Source organism: Hypanus sabinus, chromosome 26, assembly GCF_030144855.1.
Source record: "Hypanus sabinus isolate sHypSab1 chromosome 26, sHypSab1.hap1, whole genome shotgun sequence".
NCBI classification, from domain to species: Eukaryota; Metazoa; Chordata; class Chondrichthyes; order Myliobatiformes; family Dasyatidae; genus Hypanus; species Hypanus sabinus.
The window spans coordinates 17,211,254-17,232,086 of NC_082731.1; the positions used below are offsets into that span (position 1 = coordinate 17,211,254).

At 49.7% G+C, this 20,833-nt stretch overlaps 1 pseudogene; it reads right to left on the reverse strand.

Annotated features, from left to right (window-relative positions):
• LOC132381679 (zinc finger protein 721-like) overlaps window positions 1-11,371 on the reverse strand; it is a 54,593-nt pseudogene extending 43,222 nt beyond the window's left edge.
• Between the last annotated feature and the right edge of the window lie 9,462 nt (window positions 11,372-20,833).

Below are 20,833 nucleotides of genomic sequence, written 5' to 3' on the forward strand. Positions count from 1 at the left end.
TTTGAGTCAGCATTCACAAGTGTGACCTGACTCTGAACCCCTTACAGCTTTTGCTACTGATACCCACTGTATTGAAGCATAGTTCAAAAAAGCTGATCTGCCTATTATCTTTTGAGGGAAATAGGTTAAATTTAAAGGAACAGCAGAAGACCTGAGAGCTCGAGCAGGATTATAAAACGAAGGCGATTCCGTGATGTATTCTGGTCCCGGACCATTGAAAGCTTTAAAATCAATTTTAAAAGATATGGGAAGCCAGTGCAGAGGAGCTAGGGTGGGGGCGATATGCCCCCTCATCCTGGTTTTAGGTTAAAGTGTAGCCGTGGTAGTTTCAATGAGTTTGTGAATAGATTGCTTTGGAAGATCAGTAAAAATAAAGGTGTGAATTAATTTTTGAAGCAACAGGCATACCTTTGCAATATTCCTGAAGTTTAGAAATGCCGCTGTGATCACTTTCTTGATGTGGGGTTTTAAATTCAAATCTGAATCATGGATAAAACCCATGCTTATTAATTCTGATTTTACAAGGGGTGCCTTAGTTTCTAAGTTTATATAAAAAAAAGTTTATCTCTTATGGCCTTGGGACTAAGCAAAAGCATTTCAGTTTCATCTTCTTTTAGATTTAGAAAATTATTGGGCATTCATTGGTTTAGGAAATAAGTTGCCATTGAACTGGAAATAAGAGCTAAATTCCCCATTTCATCCCCCTTCAGCCATCATGATTAAGGGTATGGGTAAAGTCCAAGTTCAAATTCTGTAGTCTGCAGGAAAATCAATTGGCATAAAGATGCCAGTGTAGGAGTGAGAAGCTGGCATTTTCCATTGGACAATGACTCTAACTAAAACTAAAACCTAATTGGCCGCTTTTGATCAAACAAATAAAGAAGTAAATAGCGTGCAGTTGTGTTGGTTATTAACACCTGTCAGAATGTATCGATGTATAAGGATAAATTAGCTGGTTATTATTCTCATACAAGTCCAGTACGTGACAGATGTCATTCTGAGACCGCTTCTTTAACTCATATGTTTTGGTCATGTTCCACTCTGAAAAACTATTGGGAAGATATCTTTGAATTATTTCAACTGTTCTGAATATTGATTTACAACCTCGTCGTATAACGGCAATTTTTGGTTTACCAACGATAGAATCACACCATTTAACCCCTTCAGCGCGTCGGATGATTCCACTTCTCACATCAATGGCTAAAAGATCGATTTTGCTGAATTGGAAGGAAGATTAATCCTCCCACCACATTTCATTGGTTCTCTCAAACTATGTTATGTTTAAACGTAGAAAAAATTAGAAGTATTATATACGACCCTTCTATGAAATTTGGTCAGACTTGCAAGCGTTTTATTCAACACTTTCATGTGATGACCTCTTTCCAAACCTGAACTTATGTTAATACATGTAGGGAGGTTCGGAGCGGGTGACACTAATGGTCCTGTTTTTTATGCTATAAACAGCCCATGTTCTTTTCTTTTCTTAGTTTTTTCTCTGTGTTAGGTTAGAACTGGTTAGGTTAGCTTTTTTCTGGGGGGGGGGGGGATATATTTTTTTGTGTTTTTTGCTTCTTTTTTAATCTTTTTGGATATGTTAATCCTTTTTTTTTGTAAACTCTACGTTTGTACTTGAACATCCTTGGGAGGGTTGTTGCCTTTGTACTAACTGAATATATAATTATATATGTTATCTATTAACAATGTAACCCCAACAATTGTGTAACAATACTATGTGTATCCACTATTTTGATATTAATAAAAAGATTGAAAAAGAAAGAATGTATCATGATTGGTATTCCAAGTTTGCAAATAAGGGATTAAAAGCACAAGATTTTAGTTGGTCAGTATCGATATAAAACTGACAACTCTGAGCTGAAGTTTCAGAACAGTTCGGTGACGGGGGCCGGACCGTTGTCCCGGTGCACAAGTAAATAAAGTTTGAAGGAAGAGCGAGTGCAAGTTGTGGGAGACCAGGTGATCGGTGACGTCACTTCACCCAGAGCGGTGACCGTCACGACAGGGACAGACTGAGGGGAGCGGCGGGGATGGGTTGAAGGCGAAGCTGAGAGAACAGAGAGAGAGAGAAAAGAACATCACTACAGGGTGATGGGACGAGCAGAACAGGAACACCAGCAGAGGGGCAGAATGGCCTCTCTACTGCGCACTGAGTTTGCGGCAGAGTCAGCAAAGACCTGAAACACAAGAATTACAACTGAACTGGTTTATTCATCACAGATTCAAGATATTAAGCTCCAGTCAAATTTAATCCAATGTCAACAAAACAAACCCATACTCTGCCCAGAGACCAACGTTCTGTTCCACGTGTGACGCAGAGCAGCAATCTGACACCAACACTCACCACCGAACTTGCAGCTGAACTCATCAAATACGGGTGTTAAAAATTCAACATGAGTTACTTAAACTGCCTCCCCGTGTGAATTTAGTGCACTTCAGCAGTTGGGATGACTGAGGAATTCCCTTCGTTCATTTAAAGCAGCTGAAAGACCCCTCCCAGCTCTGATCCCTGACTAAATCCCATTCCACACACAGAGCAGGAGAATGGCCTCTCTCCAGTGTGGACTATCGTGAGATTCAGCAGTTGATACGACCAAGTGAGTCCCTTCCCACACCAGCAGCAGGTGTGCGACCTCTTCCCAGAGTTAATTTTCCGATGTCCCTTCAGTTTACGACACAATGAATCCCCTTTGAACAGTCGGAACAGGTGAACTGTCTCCCAGTGGTGTGGACTTGCTGATGAATCTTCAGACTGGGCTTTTGAATATATCCCCACCCAGACATTCGGCCTCTCCCCAGTGTGAACCTGTTGGTGTACCTGCAGGATGGATGACCGCTAAACTCCCTTCCCACACTCGGCAGGTGAGTGACGTTTCCCTGCTTTGAGCCCTCTGCCATCTCGTCAGCTCAGATCAATCTCTCAGCAGCTGATCTCTAGTGAGACTGTGCTGGTGTGTTCTCCAGCCCCTAACTCCAATGGGCTTCGATGAGAAGTTTAAACAAAACCACATTTCAGACAGGAAGCAGGTGCGTGTTTCCAGCTGGGATGAAATACACCCTCTTGTCCAAGGGTTGAAAACGGATATATGTGTGTCCAGAGTTCCAAACTCTGCCCCCTACTGACCCGTCTCTGGTTTCCAACCCTGCTCAATTGAACATCCAATCAATGATTGGATTCAGGCTTCAGAGGGCAGTGGAGCATTGTAACAACCCAGCTGTGTGACACACAACCCTTGGTAAATCCGGAAAATGACCCATTACGCTGAAAAGAGCAGGGAAGGAGTTTAATAATCAACGTCATTCTACCTCAGCCCAGAGATTTTATTTAGTGAAACAATGCAGTGTAGGCTCTTGTCGATCTTTGAGCCACGTCACCCCAACAAACCCAATTGACCCTGACCGAATCACAGGACAATTTTCAATGATCAATTAACCTACTAACCGGTATAATCTTTGGACTCTGAGAGGATACCTGAGCCCCTGGGGAACACTCCAAGTATTCCATGGGGATTATTTCAGATATAATTGCACTGACCTTGTCCTCATCAGTCTGTAGAAAGTCTCCCGGTGAATTTCCTTGAAGTAGGATATTCAAGAGAAAGCTCTTCACTCACAGAGTGGTGACAATTTGGAACCCATTGCCACAGGGAGGTGAAGAGCAGGGATAGATATAAACGCTCTGTGGTGGAATAGAAACACTGTTAGCCACCAACTGGGCTGAGTTGACACACTATTTAATACTGGTTCTGTTGTGCATTTACTTAATTCCCAAAATAATTTCAAAACTGGTTTATTTGTCAAAGATCCAGAATATTAAACTCCAGAACCATTAAAGGTCAATGTCAGAGGAATCAACTCCTCCCATGTCCACTGACCAGGGTGCAGAACTGGGTGGGACGAGCAGGGGCAATAATAGCAGTCTAACCTGAATTGTCACTGTTGAACTTGCCTCTGCATTCAGCCAGTGTGTTGGCTAAACATCCAGCATGTGTACACAGAGAGGATCACAAGGCTGGATGATTGACTCATTCACTTCCCACATTCAGAGCAGATCTCCCCCCAGAGTGAACTCGCTGGTGGGCTTGCAGGTGAGATAACTGAGTGAATCCCTTCGCACATTCAGAGCAGGTGAATGGCCTCTCCCCAGAGTGAACTCGTTGGTGTCTCAATACAGTAGATGAGTTACTGAATTTCTTCCCACATTCAGAGCAGGTGAACGGCCTCTCCCCAGTGTGAACTCGATGGTGTTTCTGCAGGTTGGATAACTGAGTGAAACTCTTCCCACATTCAGAGCAGGTGAATGGCCTCTCTCCAGAATGAACTCGCTGATGTGCTTTCAGATTAATTAATTGAGTGAATCCCTTCCCACATTCAGAGCAGGTGAACGGCCTCTCCCCAGTGTGAACTCGCTGGTGCCTCACTACAGTTGATGAGTTAGTGAACGTCTTCCCACATTCAGAGCAGGTGAACGGTCTCTCCCCAGTGTGAACTCGCTGATGTGCTTGCAGGTGAGATAATCGAATGAATCCCTTCCCACATTCAGAGCAAGTGAATGGCCTCTCCCCGGAGTGAACCCGCTGATGCATCATCAGGTTGGACGAGTTACTGAATTTCTTCCCACATTCAGAGCAGGTGAACGGCCTCTCCCCAGTGTGAACTCGCTGGTGTTTCTGCAGGTTGGACAACTGAGTAAATCGCTTTCCACATTCAGAGCAGGTGAACAGTCTCTCCCCAGTGTGAACTGATTGGTGTGTCTCTAGGTGGCCTGAATTTATAAATCCCTTCCCACATTCAAAGCAGGTGAATGGCCTCTCCCCAGTGTGAACTCGCTGGTGATCCATCAGATTGGATGAGTTGCTGAATTTCTTCCCACATTCAGAGCAGCTGAATAGTCTCTCTCCGGTGTGAACTCGATGGTGTGCCTGCAGATTAGATAATTGAGTGAACCCCTTCCCACATTCAGAGCAGGTGAACGGCTTCTCCCCAGAGTGAACCCGCTGGTGGTTCATCAAGTTTGATGAGTTACTGAATCTCTTCCCACATTCGGAGCAGGTGAATTGTCTCTCCCCAGTGTGAACTCGATGGTGTGCCTGCAGATTAGATAATTGAGTAAACCCCTTCCCACATTCAGAGCAGATGAACGGCCTCTCCCCGGAGTGAACTCGTTGGTGGTCCATCAGGTTGGATGAGTTACTGAATTTTTTTCCACATTCTGAGCAGGTGAATGGCCTCTCCCCAGTGTGAACTCGCTGGTGTTTCTGCAGGTTGGATAACTGAGTAAATCGCTTCCCACAGTCTGAGCAGGTGAACGGTCTCTCCCCAGTATGAACTGACCGGTGTGTCTGTAAGTGGCTTGACTGAATGAATCGCTTCCCACATTCCGTGCAGGTGAACGGCCTCTCCCCAGTGTGAACTCGCTGGTGTTTCTGCAGGTTGGACAACTGAGTGAAATTCTTCCCACAGTCTGAACAGGAGAACGATCTCTCCCCAGTGTGAATTCGCTGGTGACTCATGATGTGAGATCAGAGTGTGAACACCTTCCCACCTGTGTGTGCGGGTGGGTGAGCAGAGCATGCAAATCTCTTCCAACACATGCCTCTCATCAGTGTGAACTTTTGGATATGTCTTCAGCTTGGATGACAGCGTGAATCCCTTCCCACAGTCACATTTGGTGAACCGTTTAATTATGGTATGAACTTGATGTAATACCTCCAGACTGGATGTCTGAACATACCCCCCCCCCAGACAGAGAGCAGGTGAGTGGCCCTTGCCCAGTGTGAACTCACTGGTGTTTCTGTGGGTGGGCTGACTGAGAGAATCCCTTTCCACATTAAGAGCAAGTGAATGATATCTCCCTGCTGTCAATTCATAAAATCAGATGTCAGATGTGGTGAATCCTCGCACAGTCAATGAAGAGCTGATCTCCAGTGATCCGATCTGTTGTGTTCTCAGCACCCCGGTTCCACTGGATTTCACTGAGGGTCAACAACTGATACACTGGTGCTACAAAGGAAATATCTGTCTTCTTCGTCAATAACTGGGTGCTTTACCAGGTTTCACTCCAGGTGGGTTTATCCAAATCTCATAGAGCAAGCGAACGGCCTCTCCCCCACGGGTTCGGATTCTACTCGCTGGGACTGGTGCGTTGTCTTCTTCGGCTTCACTTCCACCACACTCACGGGTGAACGGTGCTCAGGTGGTGGCCGATACAGCAGATCGAATTGTTGTGCTTGAGATTGCCGAACACAAATCCTGTGCATTTTCTGTCCTGTGAAAAGATTTAGAAAAGACATCAATGAGTGAAGGACAGCATTTCCGATGAGACATTTCTGCCTGTCTTCAATTGTCACTGAGCTCAGTTTGTCTCTTTCCATCAGTAGAACGTTAAAGTTCTGGCCACGTTGCACTGCCCTACCAGGAGGCAAAGAGTACTTGTAGGACTCTGCAGCACACATTGCATGCTGAAGGAACCCAGAAGGCCGGGGGCATCTATGAGAAAGGGTGAACAGTGGGCATTTCGGGCTACGAGCCATCAGCAGGACTGGAAAGCCAGAATAAGAAGGCGTAGGGAGGGGAAGTACAAGGGGGCAGGTTATAGGTGAAACTGGGAGGGGGTGTGAAGTGAAGAGCTGGGAAGTTGATCAGTGGGAGATGAAGGGCTGCAGAAGGGGGAATCGGATGACAGAGGACAAAAGACCATGAAAGAAAGGGAAGGAGGGAGAAGCACCAGAGGGAGTTGTTGGGCAGGGAAGGGGATAAGGTTTAAGAGGAAATGGGAATGGGAAATGGTAAAGGAGGAGGGGTGGGTGCGATTATTGGAAGTTTGGGAAATTGATGTTCATGCCATCAGGTTGGAGGCTACCCAGGCGGAACAGAAGGTCTTGCTCCTCCAACCTGAGTGTGGCCTCATTGTGGAAGTAGAGGGAGCCAGGTCGGAACGGGAATGGGACGTAGAACTGAAATGGTTGGACACCAGGAAATCCTGCTTTTTGTAACAGTTGGAGCAAAGGTGCTCGACAAAGCGGTCTCCTAATTTACTCTGGGTCTCACTGATACACAGGAGCCCACACTGGCGCTGAGTTCCTCCAGCATTTTATGGGCGTTGCTTTTTTAATTTCCAGCATCTGCAGATTTTCTCGTGTTTGGTATTTTTAGGAATCCTCCCTGTAGACTTTCTAATTATTTCACTAGGTAGTTAACATCCATCCCATTGAATACAAAGGGTAGATGATTAGTCTTCCTCAATGGAAATGGTTAATTGTTTCGCGATACAGCATGGAGTAGGCCCATCCAGCCCCGTTCAGCATGTTGCCATAGCAACCCACAACCTCGAATAACCATAACATAATCACAGGACAATTTACATTGCCAATTAACCTACCCAGTATTCCTAAAGACTGTGAGCGGAAATGGGAGCACTTGGGGAAAACCCATTCGTTCCACTGGAGGATGTATAGAGACTCCTTACGGAATGATGCTGGAATTAAACTGTGAGTCTGGAACACCCCGAGGTGTAAGAGTTGTGTCCGTATGTGACACTTTTATAATGTTGATGCTGCAGGCCAATTGTTAGCCAGGACAAAGATGCCTCATAAAACACAACATGTTCTCAGAGGTTAAATAGTCCAAAACAAGAGGAGATAGACAAAGGTGATTTTCTAAAGAACTAAAGCTGATGCAAGGATTTTGTTTATTTTTCTTAATGCACCACTAATCAACATTTGAATTCACTGGACAATACACCAAGTAGGTCCTTTTAGGCCTCAGTGTCACTAAGCACCTTGGCTACCGAGACTGGGACATCATCAGACTTATCTCAATGTTCATTAATCTATTTGCCTGATCCGGGCCTTAGATCTCCTTCCCGGAATCACCTTGGAATTATATTTTTGATCCAAGTTCCAAATTCTGGGATTTAGATAGCTGAATCTCAGCAGTGTCTGCCAGCTTTGGTATCAGAGGCAGATCTCAATGATTCACTGTGCTGAGGCTTGGCCAGATGAAGCAGTCAGACCAGAAGGTTTCACAATTTTCAGAAGGGGTTGAACTGTGAACTCTGGTGAAGAAAAGGTAGTGGCGTGTGCAGTTTAGTCAACTCTCTTTGGTGTATTGACTTGGGGTTTCGTCGACCTCTTGTCCCCCTGACTTAGAACACCCAACAAATAAATGTAGACCATTCGATTTGCCTCGGGAGTTCTCACCTGTGATCCTGACTGCAAATTATGTACCAGCAGCGGCCGACTGTAAGCAAACACTCAGAGCTCTGCTGAATGCCACCTGCAGGCAGGAAACAGATCGTCTGGACACAGTTCCAACTATAGTTGGTGACCCGTTTGAAGAAAACCCTGCCCAGTTATCACCAGCACATAACCTGTTGCACCAGAGGTCCCAACACCCTAGACCACTGCTACACGATGATAAGGAATGCCTGTCATTCCTCTCACAGACCACGTTCAGGCAAACTGGACCATCTGGCTGTGCTCCTGCTACCTGCACATAAACACCAGCCTAAGAAGAAAGGCACCAGAGATTAAGACAACAAGGAGGTGGTTGCAGGAGGTGGAGGAAAGGTTACAGGATTGCTTTGAGCCAGTGGACGGGGCCGTGTTCAAGCACTCATCTGTGGATCTGAGTAAATACACCGTGGACTCTATTAGAACCGCTGTGGATGAGTGTGTCCCCATGAAATCATTTGTGGTCTTCCCCAATCAGAAGCCCTGGTTGGACAATAAACTCCAGAGTTTGCTGTTGGCCAGATCAGAGATATTCAGGTCTGGAGATCAAGAAGATCTCCGGAAAGCTACCTCACGAGTGAAGTGGAGGTTCCGGACTAGACTGGAATCAATGAGGTTTGCTGAACAGCTGTGGCAGAGTTTGAAAGCCATAGCCTGAAATTAAATTCAGTGACACGGGGGCCAGCAGAGCTTTGCTTCCAGATAAGCTCAATGCCTTCTATGCTCACTTTGACAGGGAGGAACCATTGCGCACTCCTGCATCTTCTGGTGATCTTTCAGTCCCAGTATCTGAAGATGACGTGTGGGTTGCCTTCAAGAGAGTTAATCCAAGGAAAGCAACCGGTCCAGGTGGAGTACCTGGCCGAGTACCGAAGATCTGTGCCGACCAACTGGCTAGTGTGTTCACTGCCTCTCTCTCCGGCTGTGTGTGGTACCCACCTGCTACCAGTGGGCTTCAGTCATACCAGTGCCCAAGAGGAGCGAGGTAACCTGCCTCAATGACTATCGCCCAGTGGCACTCACATCCACACTCATGAAGTATTTTGACAGGCTGGTGTTGAAACATATCAGCTCCTGTCTTGAGTGGTGAATTGGATCCACTCCAATTTGCCTACTGGAGCAACAGGTCTACAGCAGATGGGTCTCTGGCTCTTCACAGCACCCTGGAAAATCTGGACAGCAAAGGTGCATACCTCAGGATGCTCTTTATTGATTACAGCTCAGCACTTAATACCATCATCACACTGAAACTAATCAGTGAACTCCATATCCGATTGTGCAAATGGATCCTGAAGACCCTGAACAGTTCAGACTGGCAACACATCTCCTCCACAATCTGCATCAGCACAGATGCTTGGGATGCGTGCTTAGCCCCCTGCTCTGCTCGTTTCACACCTGTGACTGTGTGGCCAAGTACAGCTCCATCACCATTTACAGGTTTGCTGTCGTGGGCTGCATCAAAGGTGGTGATGAATCAGCGGGGAGATTGTAAACTTGGCTCAGTGATGAGGTCTCATTCTTCTTCCACTCACTCAACGTCAGCAAGACCAAGGAACTGATTGTAGACTTCGGGAGAGGGGAACCAGAGGTCCAAGAGCCAGTCTTCATCGGCGGATCAGAGGTGGAGAGGGTCAGCAACTTTAAATTCCTGGGTGTCACTATCTCAGAGAACCTGGCCTGGAACTCATTATATAAATATAACTGCAAGGAAATCACACACCTCTTCCTCCTTAGACTGCATGCTATCAAAAACCTTGACTAACGTCTATAGCTGTGTGGTGGAAAGTGTGCTGACTGACTGCATCACGGGCTGTTTATGAGAACACCAGTGCCTCTGAGCGGAAAATCCAACAAGAAGTAGTGGATTTGGCCTGGTAAAGCCCTCCCGACCACTGAGGGCATCACAGGGAAGCAGCATTCACCATCAGAGCTCCTCGCCACCCAGGGCGTGCTCTCTTCTCACTGCTGCCGTCAGGGGAAAGGTACAAATGCCCGAGGACTCTGACCAGCAGGTTCAGAGAAACATCGAAAACCTACAGCACAATATAGGCTCTTCGGCCCACAAAGTTGTGTCGACCATGTCCCTACCTTAGGAATTACCGAGGGTTACACAGAGACCTCTATTATTCTAAGCTCCATGTACCTATCCAAAAGTCTCTTAAAAGACCCTATCGTTTCTGCCTCCACCACCATCACCCCATTGCACACACTCACCACTCTCTGAGGTAAAAACTTACCCCTGACATCTCCTCTGTACCTACTCCCCAGCACCTTAAACCTGTGCCCTCTTGTGGCAACCATTTCAGCCCTGGGAAAAAGCCTCTGACCACCCACACGATCATTGCCTCATCATCTTGTACATCTCTAGCATGTCAACTCTCATCCTCCGTCGCTCCAAGGAGAAAAGGCCGAGTTCACTCAGCCATAAGGCATGCTCCCCAATCCAGGCAACATCCTTGTAAATAACGTCTGCACAATAAAGTTTCAAGGACAGTTACTGAACCATCAGGATCTGGAACAAAAGGGGATAACTATACTCATCTCTTGAGATGTTCCCACAACCAACGATCTCACTTTAAGGACCCTTTTATTTGTTTATTTCATACTTTCCGTATTTATTTATATCTGCATTACAACAGTTTATTGTGATCTATGTCCTTGCTCTTTGTGCCCGCAGTAGGAACAATCTCAGGATTGTATATGGTGGGATGTACGGACTTCGATCAATTTTACTTTGAACTTTGTGATGGATTGGCTCCCATTCCCTCGGTCTGCGCTTGCAAACGCGCCTTGCGGATTGGCGGACAAAGCGCTGGGGATAGCAGCCAACAATGCCTCGGAACCCGGAAACCCGTCCACCCATTCCGGTCCCGGGGAGACGGACACATGGCAGAAATGGCGCCAGCAACTCTGTTTATCAGCCAGACATTCCCCGGGGCCCGGGAGCCGATTATGGGGAGAGCGGGAGGTGAAGAGGTGGACAGTCCCGGAGTGTAGCGGTACTGCGCGTTCCGAACAGCTCGGACCTCCCTCGGACCGCGGGGCCCGATCCCGGTGACACCGCCGCCCCGACCCCCGCTCCTACCTGCCGCCGACCCTCCGGAGCCTTTCGCTCCCGAGCGCATGCGCAGTCTCCCGGCAGAGCAGGCTCCTCTCCGCGCCTGCGCACTCGATCCGCAATTCCCCGACTGCAAGTTCCGAGGTTCGGAGATTTCTGCAAAAGCACCATCGGAAATGTCTGCTCGCCTCTGCAAAATGTCTTAAACCCAGTCAATGTTTTCATGTGGAGGACTCAGCAGCTCTTTTGAAACAGAAAGCTCGCATAAACAATAACCTCGATGTCAGCGATCATCCTGTGTCAAAGTGGGAGTTAACACGCTCACAGTTGCAGAAATAGTTCTTCACCGAATCATCTTCCAAACGTCAATCTTACCTAGTTGCCCTGTCCCCCTATTCGGACTCCCACTTATCTCTCCCTCACCCCGCCACCCTCGCACCCTTCACCCCACCACTTTCTGCCCTCTCAAAGCCCTGCCCTGCGCTGACAACTCTTTGGCTCTCCACCCTGATTCACGGGGCATCAATCTAATTGTTCTCCAGTCTGCTTGCTGACGTCAGAGAATAGGGGTGTATTGCAGCAATTATCCGACGTTTTATCTGAATGAATCCCTGCACACAGTCAGAGAGGTGAACGGGTTCTCTGTGGCGTGAACTCACTGATGTGGCTTCAGGCTGGGTGCCTTAACCCATCCCTTCCCACAAACGGAGCGAGTGAACGGCCTCTCCCGGGCTTGCAGGTGAGATGACCCAGTGAATCCCTTCCAAAATGAGAACGTGTGACTGAGATCTCACTGCTCTCAACACACTGGCGAATTATCAGGTCAGATCACGAACTCATCCCTCAAGTAAATCAGCCGAGCGCCCGGTCCCCGGTGAAGATACGCTGGTGTACCCGAAGAGAATCGAGGAAAACCAGTGGCAGAAGGTCAGAAGGTATAAAGCGAGTAGAGCAGGGGCTGGCACACAGATCCGCGATGCAGCTGTGCAGACGGTGATTGTGGAGGGGATGTTGTTGCCAATCCCTGCTGACTGGAGTCTGTAAGTGAGGAAATGGAGGATCAGTTGTACAAGGCGGGATCCAGGCCGAGTCCTGCAGATTAGTTTCCAGGCGGTGACAGTGTTAACCCGTAGTCCGTGAAGACCATCCCGATGTCTGCATCTTCACTGTGCAGATGTTCCAGAGCCGAGCACAGAGACAAACACATGACACCAGCTGTTGACTTGTCGTGACGGGAGGCAACTTGTAGCGGATCCGAGTCACCCCTCGGCAGGAGCTGATGTGATTCAAGACCAATCTCTCAAAAGCACTTTATCATAGTGGACGTAGTGTAGGTAGGACTGGACGACAGCCTTTGAGGCAAGTTACCACATTCCCCATAGAAAGAAAGTATGATTGAAGCCACTTTGAAGCAGGTGCTACTTCAGGCGCTGAAGCGAAAGGGTTAGATCTTTGTTTTCTGTGTTTTGAAATAAAACAATTAACTGACACCCACATTGCAAACCAGGAGACCCAAAGCACGTCTGATTGTGTATCCCAGGTTGTGGGAATTTGATAGGGTAGAAATGGCAGCGTACAAAGCAGAGGAGTGGTGTTTCAGAGGAGTTACACTTGTCTTTACTGAAGCAACAGGCAGCCAGGGCCAGGCGGGGAAATACAGGTCAATAAACATAACATCGACATGACGCCTAATGTAATGGTAATTCATTACGAGGTCCCAGAGCAGGTGAGCACGGACACTGGACTTTGCTCCGGTGTGTTCCGTGCCAGTGAAAAGAGGTGACGCAGGGACACTGAACAAGCTGAGCAAAATTACCAGGGGATCTTTATCCGCGAAGAAACTGGGCCGAGGCAGAGCTGTTCATTTAATAGCGCTTTGGAGAGTCAAATGCAGGTAGAAATTTCTCTGAGTGGTGAGCGAACAGAGGGAACATGTTCCCCTGACAATAGAGTCACAGGGAGACAGCGTGGCGAAAAAGCTTTTAGCTCAAACAAGAGAAAATCTGCAGAAGCTGGAAACCAGAGCAACGCAGAGAAAATGCCGGAGATACTCGACAGGCCAGGCGGCATCGATGGAAAAGAGTAACCGACGCACACAGAGACCACACAGTCAGAAACCGGTGCGTGCACGGTTCTGTGTACACAGAGCCCACACATTGACAAACCGGTGCACGCACGGTTCTGTGTACACAGACCTCACACAGTCACAAACCGGTGCGCAAACCGTTCTGTGCACACAGAGCCCACACAGTCACAAACCGGTGCGCGCACAGTTCTGTGTACACAGAGTCCTCACAGTCACAAACCGGTGCATGAACGGTTCTGTGTACACAGAGCCCACACAGTCAGAATCCGGTCCGTGCACGGGTCTGTGTACACAGAGCCCACACAGTCAGAAACCGGTCCGTGCACGGGTCTGTGTACACAGACCTCACACAGTCACAAACCGGTGCGCGCACGGTTCTGTGTACACAGATCTCACACAGTCACAAAACTAAGCACAAACGGTTCTGTGTACACAGACCTCGCACAGTCAGAAACCGGTGCGCGCATGGTTCTGTGTACACAGACCTCACACAGTCACAAACCGGTGCCCGAACGGTTCTGTGTACCCAGAGCCCACACAGTCACAAACCGGTGCGCGCACGGTTCTGTGTACACAGACCTCACACAGTCACAAACCGGTGCATGAACGGTTCTGTGTACACAGAGCCCACACAGTCACAAACCGGTGCGCGAACATTTCTGTGTACACAGACCTCACACAGTCACAAACCGGTGCGTGCACGGTTCTGTGTACACAGAGCCCACACAGTGACAAACCGGTGCGTGCACGGTTCTGTGTACACAGAGCCCACACAGTCAGAAACCGGTGCGTGCACGGTTCTGTGTACTCAGACCTCACAGAGTCACAAACCGGTGCGTGCACGGTTCTGTGTACACAGAGCCCACACAGTCAGAAACCGGTGCGTGCACGGTTCTGTGTACACAGACCTCACACAGTCACAAACCAGTGCGCGCACAGTTCTGTGTACAGAGAGCCCACACAGTCACAAACCGGTGCGTGCACGATTATGTGGACACAGAGCCCACACAGTCACAAACCGGTGCGTACACGGTTCTGTGTACACCGACCTCACACAGTCACAAACCGGTGCACGAACATTTCTGTGTACACAGACCTCACACAGTGACAAACCGGTGCGCGAACGGTTCTGTGTACACAGACCTCACACAGTGACAAACCGGTGCGCGAACGGTTCTGTGTACACAGACCTCACACAGTCACAAACCTGTGCACAAACGGTTCTGTGTACACAGAGCCCACACAGTCACAAACCGGATCGCAAACATTTCTGTGTACACAGACTTCACACAGTCACAAACCAGTGTGCGCACGGTTCTGTGTACACAGAGCCCACACAGTCACAAACCGGTGTGCGCACGGTTCTGTGTACACAGACCTCACACAGTCACAAACCGGATCGCAAACATTTCTGTGTACACAGAGCCCACACAGTCACAAACCGGTGCGTGCACGGTTCTGTGTACACAGACCTCACACAGTGACAAACCGGTGCATGAACGGTTCTGTGTACACAGACCTCACACTGTCACAAACCGGAGCGCGAACGGTTCTGTGTACACAGACCTCACACAGTGACAAACCGGTGCGCGAACGGTTCTGTGTACACAGACCTCACACAGTGACAAACCGGTGCGCGAACGGTTCTGTGTACACAGACCTCGCACAGTCACAAACTGGTGTGCGCACGGTTCTGTGTATACAGAGCCCACACAGTCACAAACCGGATCGCAAACATTTCTGTGTACACAGACCTCACACAGTCACAAACCAGTGTGCGCACGGTTCTGTGTACACAGAGCCCACACAGTCACAAACCGGTGTGCGCACGGTTCTGTGTACACAGAGCCCACACAGTCACAAACCGGATCGCAAACATTTCTGTGTACACAGAGCCCACACAGTCACAAACCGGTGCGCACACGGTTCTGTGTACACAGAGCCCACACAGTCACAAACCGGTGCGCGCACGGTTCTGTGTACACAGACCTCACACAGTCACAAACCGGTGCATGAACGGTTCTGTGTACACAGACCTCACACAGTCACAAACCGGTGCGCGCACAGTTCTGTGTACACAGAGACCTCACACAGTCACAAACCGGTGCATGAACGGTTCTGTGTACACAGAGCCCACACAGTCAGAAACCGGTCCGTGCACGGGTCTGTGTACACAGACCTCACACAGTCACAAACCGGTGTATGAACGGTTCTGTGTACACAGAGCCCACACAGTCAGAATCCGGTCCGTGCAAGGGTCTGTGTACACAGAGCCCACACAGTCAGAAACCGGTCCGTGCACGGGTCTGTGTACACAGACCTCACACAGTGACAAACCGGTGCATGAACGGTTCTGTGTACACAGACCTCACACAGTCACAAAACTGTGCACAAACGGTTCTGTGTACACAGACCTCACACAGTCACAAACCGGTGCGCGCACGGTTCTGTGTACACAGAGCCCACACAGTCACAAACCGGTGCGCGCACGGTTCTGTGTACACAGAGCCCACACAGTCACAAACCGGTGCGCGCACGGTTCTGTGTACAGAGAGCCCACACAGTCACAAACCGGTGCGTGCACGATTATGTGGACACAGAGCCCACACAGTCACAAACCGGTGCGTGCACGGTTCTGTGTACACAGACCTCACACAGTCACAAACCGGTGCGCGAACGGTTCTGTGTACACAGACCTCACACAGTCACAAACCTGTGCACAAACGGTTCTGTGTACACAGACCTCGCACAGTCACAAACCGGTGTGCGCACGGTTCTGTGTACACAGACCTCACACAGTCACAAACCGGATCGCAAACATTTCTGTGTACACAGACCTCTCACAGTCACAAACCGGATCGCAAACATTTCTGTGTACACAGAGCCCACACAGTCACAAACCGGTGCGTGCACGGTTCTGTGTACACAGACCTCACACAGTGACAAACCGGTGAACACACGGTTCTGTGTACACAGACCTGACACAGTCACAAACCGGTGCACGAACATTTCTGTGTACACAGACCTCACACAGTGACAAACCGGTGCGCGAACGGTTCTGTGTACACAGACCTCACACAGTGACAAACCGGTGCGCGAACGGTTCTGTGTACACAGACCTCACACAGTCACAAACCTGTGCACAAACGGTTCTGTGTACACAGACCTCGCACAGTCACAAACCGGTGTGCGCACGGTTCTGTGTACACAGAGCCCACACAGTCACAAACCGGATCGCAAACATTTCTGTGTACACAGACCTCACATAGTCACAAACCAGTGTGCGCACGGTTCTGTGTACACAGAGCCCACACAGTCACAAACCGGTGTGCGCACGGTTCTGTGTACACAGAGCCCACACAGTCACAAACCGGATCGCAAACATTTCTGTGTACACAGAGCCCACACAGTCACAAACCGTGGCGTGCACGGTTCTGTGTACACAGACCTCACACAGTGACAAACCGGTGCATGAACGGTTCTGTGTACACAGACCTCACACAGTCACAAAACTGTGCACAAACGGTTCTGTGTACACAGACCTCACACAGTCACAAACCGGTGCGCGCACGGTTCTGTGTACACAGAGCCCACACAGTCACAAACCGGTGCGCGCACGGTTCTGTGTACGCAGAGACCTCACACAGTCACAAACCGGTGCGCGAACGGTTCTGTGTACGCAGAGACCTCACACAGTGACAAAACGGTGCGTGCACGGTTCTGTGTACAGAGAGCCCACACAGTCACAAACCGGTGCGTGCACGATTATGTGGACACAGAGCCCACACAGTCACAAACCGGTGCGTGCACGGTTCTGTGTACACAGACCTCACACAGTCACAAACCGGTGCGCGAACGGTTCTGTGTACACAGACCTCACACAGTCACAAACCTGTGCACAAACGGTTCTGTGTACACAGACCTCGCACAGTCACAAACCGGTGTGCGCACGGTTCTGTGTACACAGACCTCACACAGTCACAAACCGGATCGCAAACATTTCTGTGTACACAGACCTCTCACAGTCACAAACCGGATCGCAAACATTTCTGTGTACACAGAGCCCACACAGTCACAAACCGGTGCGTGCACGGTTCTGTGTACACAGACCTCACACAGTGACAAACCGGTGAACACACGGTTCTGTGTACACAGACCTGACACAGTCACAAACCGGTGCACGAACATTTCTGTGTACACAGACCTCACACAGTGACAAACCGGTGCGCGAACGGTTCTGTGTACACAGACCTCACACAGTGACAAACCGGTGCGCGAACGGTTCTGTGTACACAGACCTCACACAGTCACAAACCTGTGCACAAACGGTTCTGTGTACACAGACCTCGCACAGTCACAAACCGGTGTGCGCACGGTTCTGTGTACACAGAGCCCACACAGTCACAAACCGGATCGCAAACATTTCTGTGTACACAGACCTCACACAGTCACAAACCAGTGTGCGCACGGTTCTGTGTACACAGAACCCACACAGTCACAAACCGGTGTGCGCACGGTTCTGTGTACACAGAGCCCACACAGTCACAAACCGGATCGCAAACATTTCTGTGTACACAGAGCCCACACAGTCACAAACCGGTGCGTGCACGGTTCTGTGTACACAGACCTCACACAGTGACAAACCGGTGCATGAACGGTTCTGTGTACACAGACCTCACACAGTCACAAAACTGTGCACAAACGGTTCTGTGTACACAGACCTCACACAGTCACAAACCGGTGCGCGCACGGTTCTGTGTACACAGAGCCCACACATTGACAAACCGGTGCACGCACGGTTCTGTGTACACAGACCTCACACAGTCACAAACCGGTGCGCGCACAGTTCTGTGTACACAGAGTCCTCACAGTCACAAACCGGTGCATGAACGGTTCTGTGTACACAGAGCCCACACAGTCAGAATCCGGTCCGTGCACGGGTCTGTGTACACAGAGCAAACACAGTCAGAAACCGGTCCGTGCACGGGTCTGTGTACACAGACCTCACACAGTCACAAACCGGTGCGCGCACGGTTCTGTGTACACAGAGCCCACACAGTCACAAACCGGTGCGTGCACGATTATGTGGACACAGAGCCCACACAGTCACAAACCGGTGCGTGCACGGTTCTGTGTACACAGACCTCACACAGTCACAAACCGGTGCGCGAACGGTTCTGTGTACACAGACCTCACACAGTCACAAACCTGTGCACAAACGGTTCTGTGTACACAGACCTCGCACAGTCACAAACCGGTGTGCGCACGGTTCTGTGTACACAGACCTCACACAGTCACAAACCGGATCGCAAACATTTCTGTGTACACAGACCTCTCACAGTCACAAACCGGATCGCAAACATTTCTGTGTACACAGAGCCCACACAGTCACAAACCGGTGCGTGCACGGTTCTGTGTACACAGACCTCACACAGTGACAAACCGGTGAACACACGGTTCTGTGTACACAGACCTGACACAGTCACAAACCGGTGCACGAACATTTCTGTGTACACAGACCTCACACAGTGACAAACCGGTGCGCGAACGGTTCTGTGTACACAGACCTCACACAGTCACAAACCTGTGCACAAACGGTTCTGTGTACACAGACCTCGCACAGTCACAAACCGGTGTGCGCACGGTTCTGTGTACACAGAGCCCACACAGTCACAAACCGGATCGCAAACATTTCTGTGTACACAGACCTCACACAGTCACAAACCAGTGTGCGCACGGTTCTGTGTACACAGAACCCACACAGTCACAAACCGGTGTGCGCACGGTTCTGTGTACACAGAGCCCACACAGTCACAAACCGGATCGCAAACATTTCTGTGTACACAGAGCCCACACAGTCACAAACCGGTGCGTGCACGGTTCTGTGTACACAGACCTCACACAGTGACAAACCGGTGCATGAACGGTTCTGTGTACACAGACCTCACACAGTCACAAAACTGTGCACAAACGGTTCTGTGTACACAGACCGCACACAGTCACAAACCGGTGCGCGCACGGTTCTGTGTACACAGAGCCCACACATTGACAAACCGGTGCACGCACGGTTCTGTGTACACAGACCTCACACAGTCACAAACCGGTGCGCGCACAGTTCTGTGTACACAGAGTCCTCACAGTCACAAACCGGTGCATGAACGGTTCTGTGTACACAGACCTCACACAGTCACAAACCGGTGCGCGCACAGTTCTGTGTACACAGAGTCCTCACAGTCACAAACCGGTGCATGAACGGTTCTGTGTACACAGAGCCCACACAGTCAGAATCCGGTCCGTGCACGGGTCTGTGTACACAGAGCCCACACAGTCAGAAACCGGTCCGTGCACGGGTCTGTGTACACAGACCTCACACAGTCACAAACCGGTGCGCGCACGGTTCTGTGTACACAGATCTCACACAGTCACAAAACTAAGCACAAACGGTTCTGTGTACACAGACCTCGCACAGTCAGAAACCGGTGCGCGCATGGTTCTGTGTACACAGACCTCACACAGTCACAAACCGGTGCCCGAACGGTTCTGTGTACCCAGAGCCCACACAGTCACAAACCGGTGCGCGCACGGTTCTGTGTACACAGACCTCACACAGTCACAAACCGGTGCATGAAAGGTTCTGTGTACACAGAGCCCACACAGTCACAAACCGGTGCGCGAACATTTCTGTGTACACAGACCTCACACAGTCACAAACCGGTGCATGAACGGTTCTGTGTACACAGAGCCCACACAGTCACAAACCGGTGCGCGAACATTTCTGTGTACACAGACCTCACACAGTGACAAACCTGTGCACGAACGGTTCTGTGTACACAGAGCCCACACAGTCACAAACCGGATCGCAAACATTTCTGTGTACACAGAGCCCACACAGTCACAAACCGGTGCGTGCACGGTTCTGTGTACACAGACCTCACACAGTGACAAACCGGTGCATGAACGGTTCTGTGTACACAGACCTCACACAGTCACAAAACTGTGCACAAACGGTTCTGTGTACACAGACCTCACACAGTCACAAACCGGTGCGCGCACGGTTCTGTGTACACAGAGCCCACACATTGACAAACCGGTGCACGCACGGTTCTGTGTACACAGACCTCACACAGTCACAAACCGGTGCGCGCACAGTTCTGTGTACACAGAGTCCTCACAGTCACAAACCGGTGCATGAACGGTTCTGTGTACACAGAGCCCACACAGTCAGAATCCGGTCCGTGCACGGGTCTGTGTACACAGAGCAAACACAGTCAGAAACCGGTCCGTGCACGGGTCTGTGTACACAGACCTCACACAGTCACAAACCGGTGCGCGCACGGTTCTGTGTACACAGAGCCCACACAGTCACAAACCGGTGCGTGCACGATTATGTGGACACAGAGCCCACACAGTCACAAACCGGTGCGTGCACGGTTCTGTGTA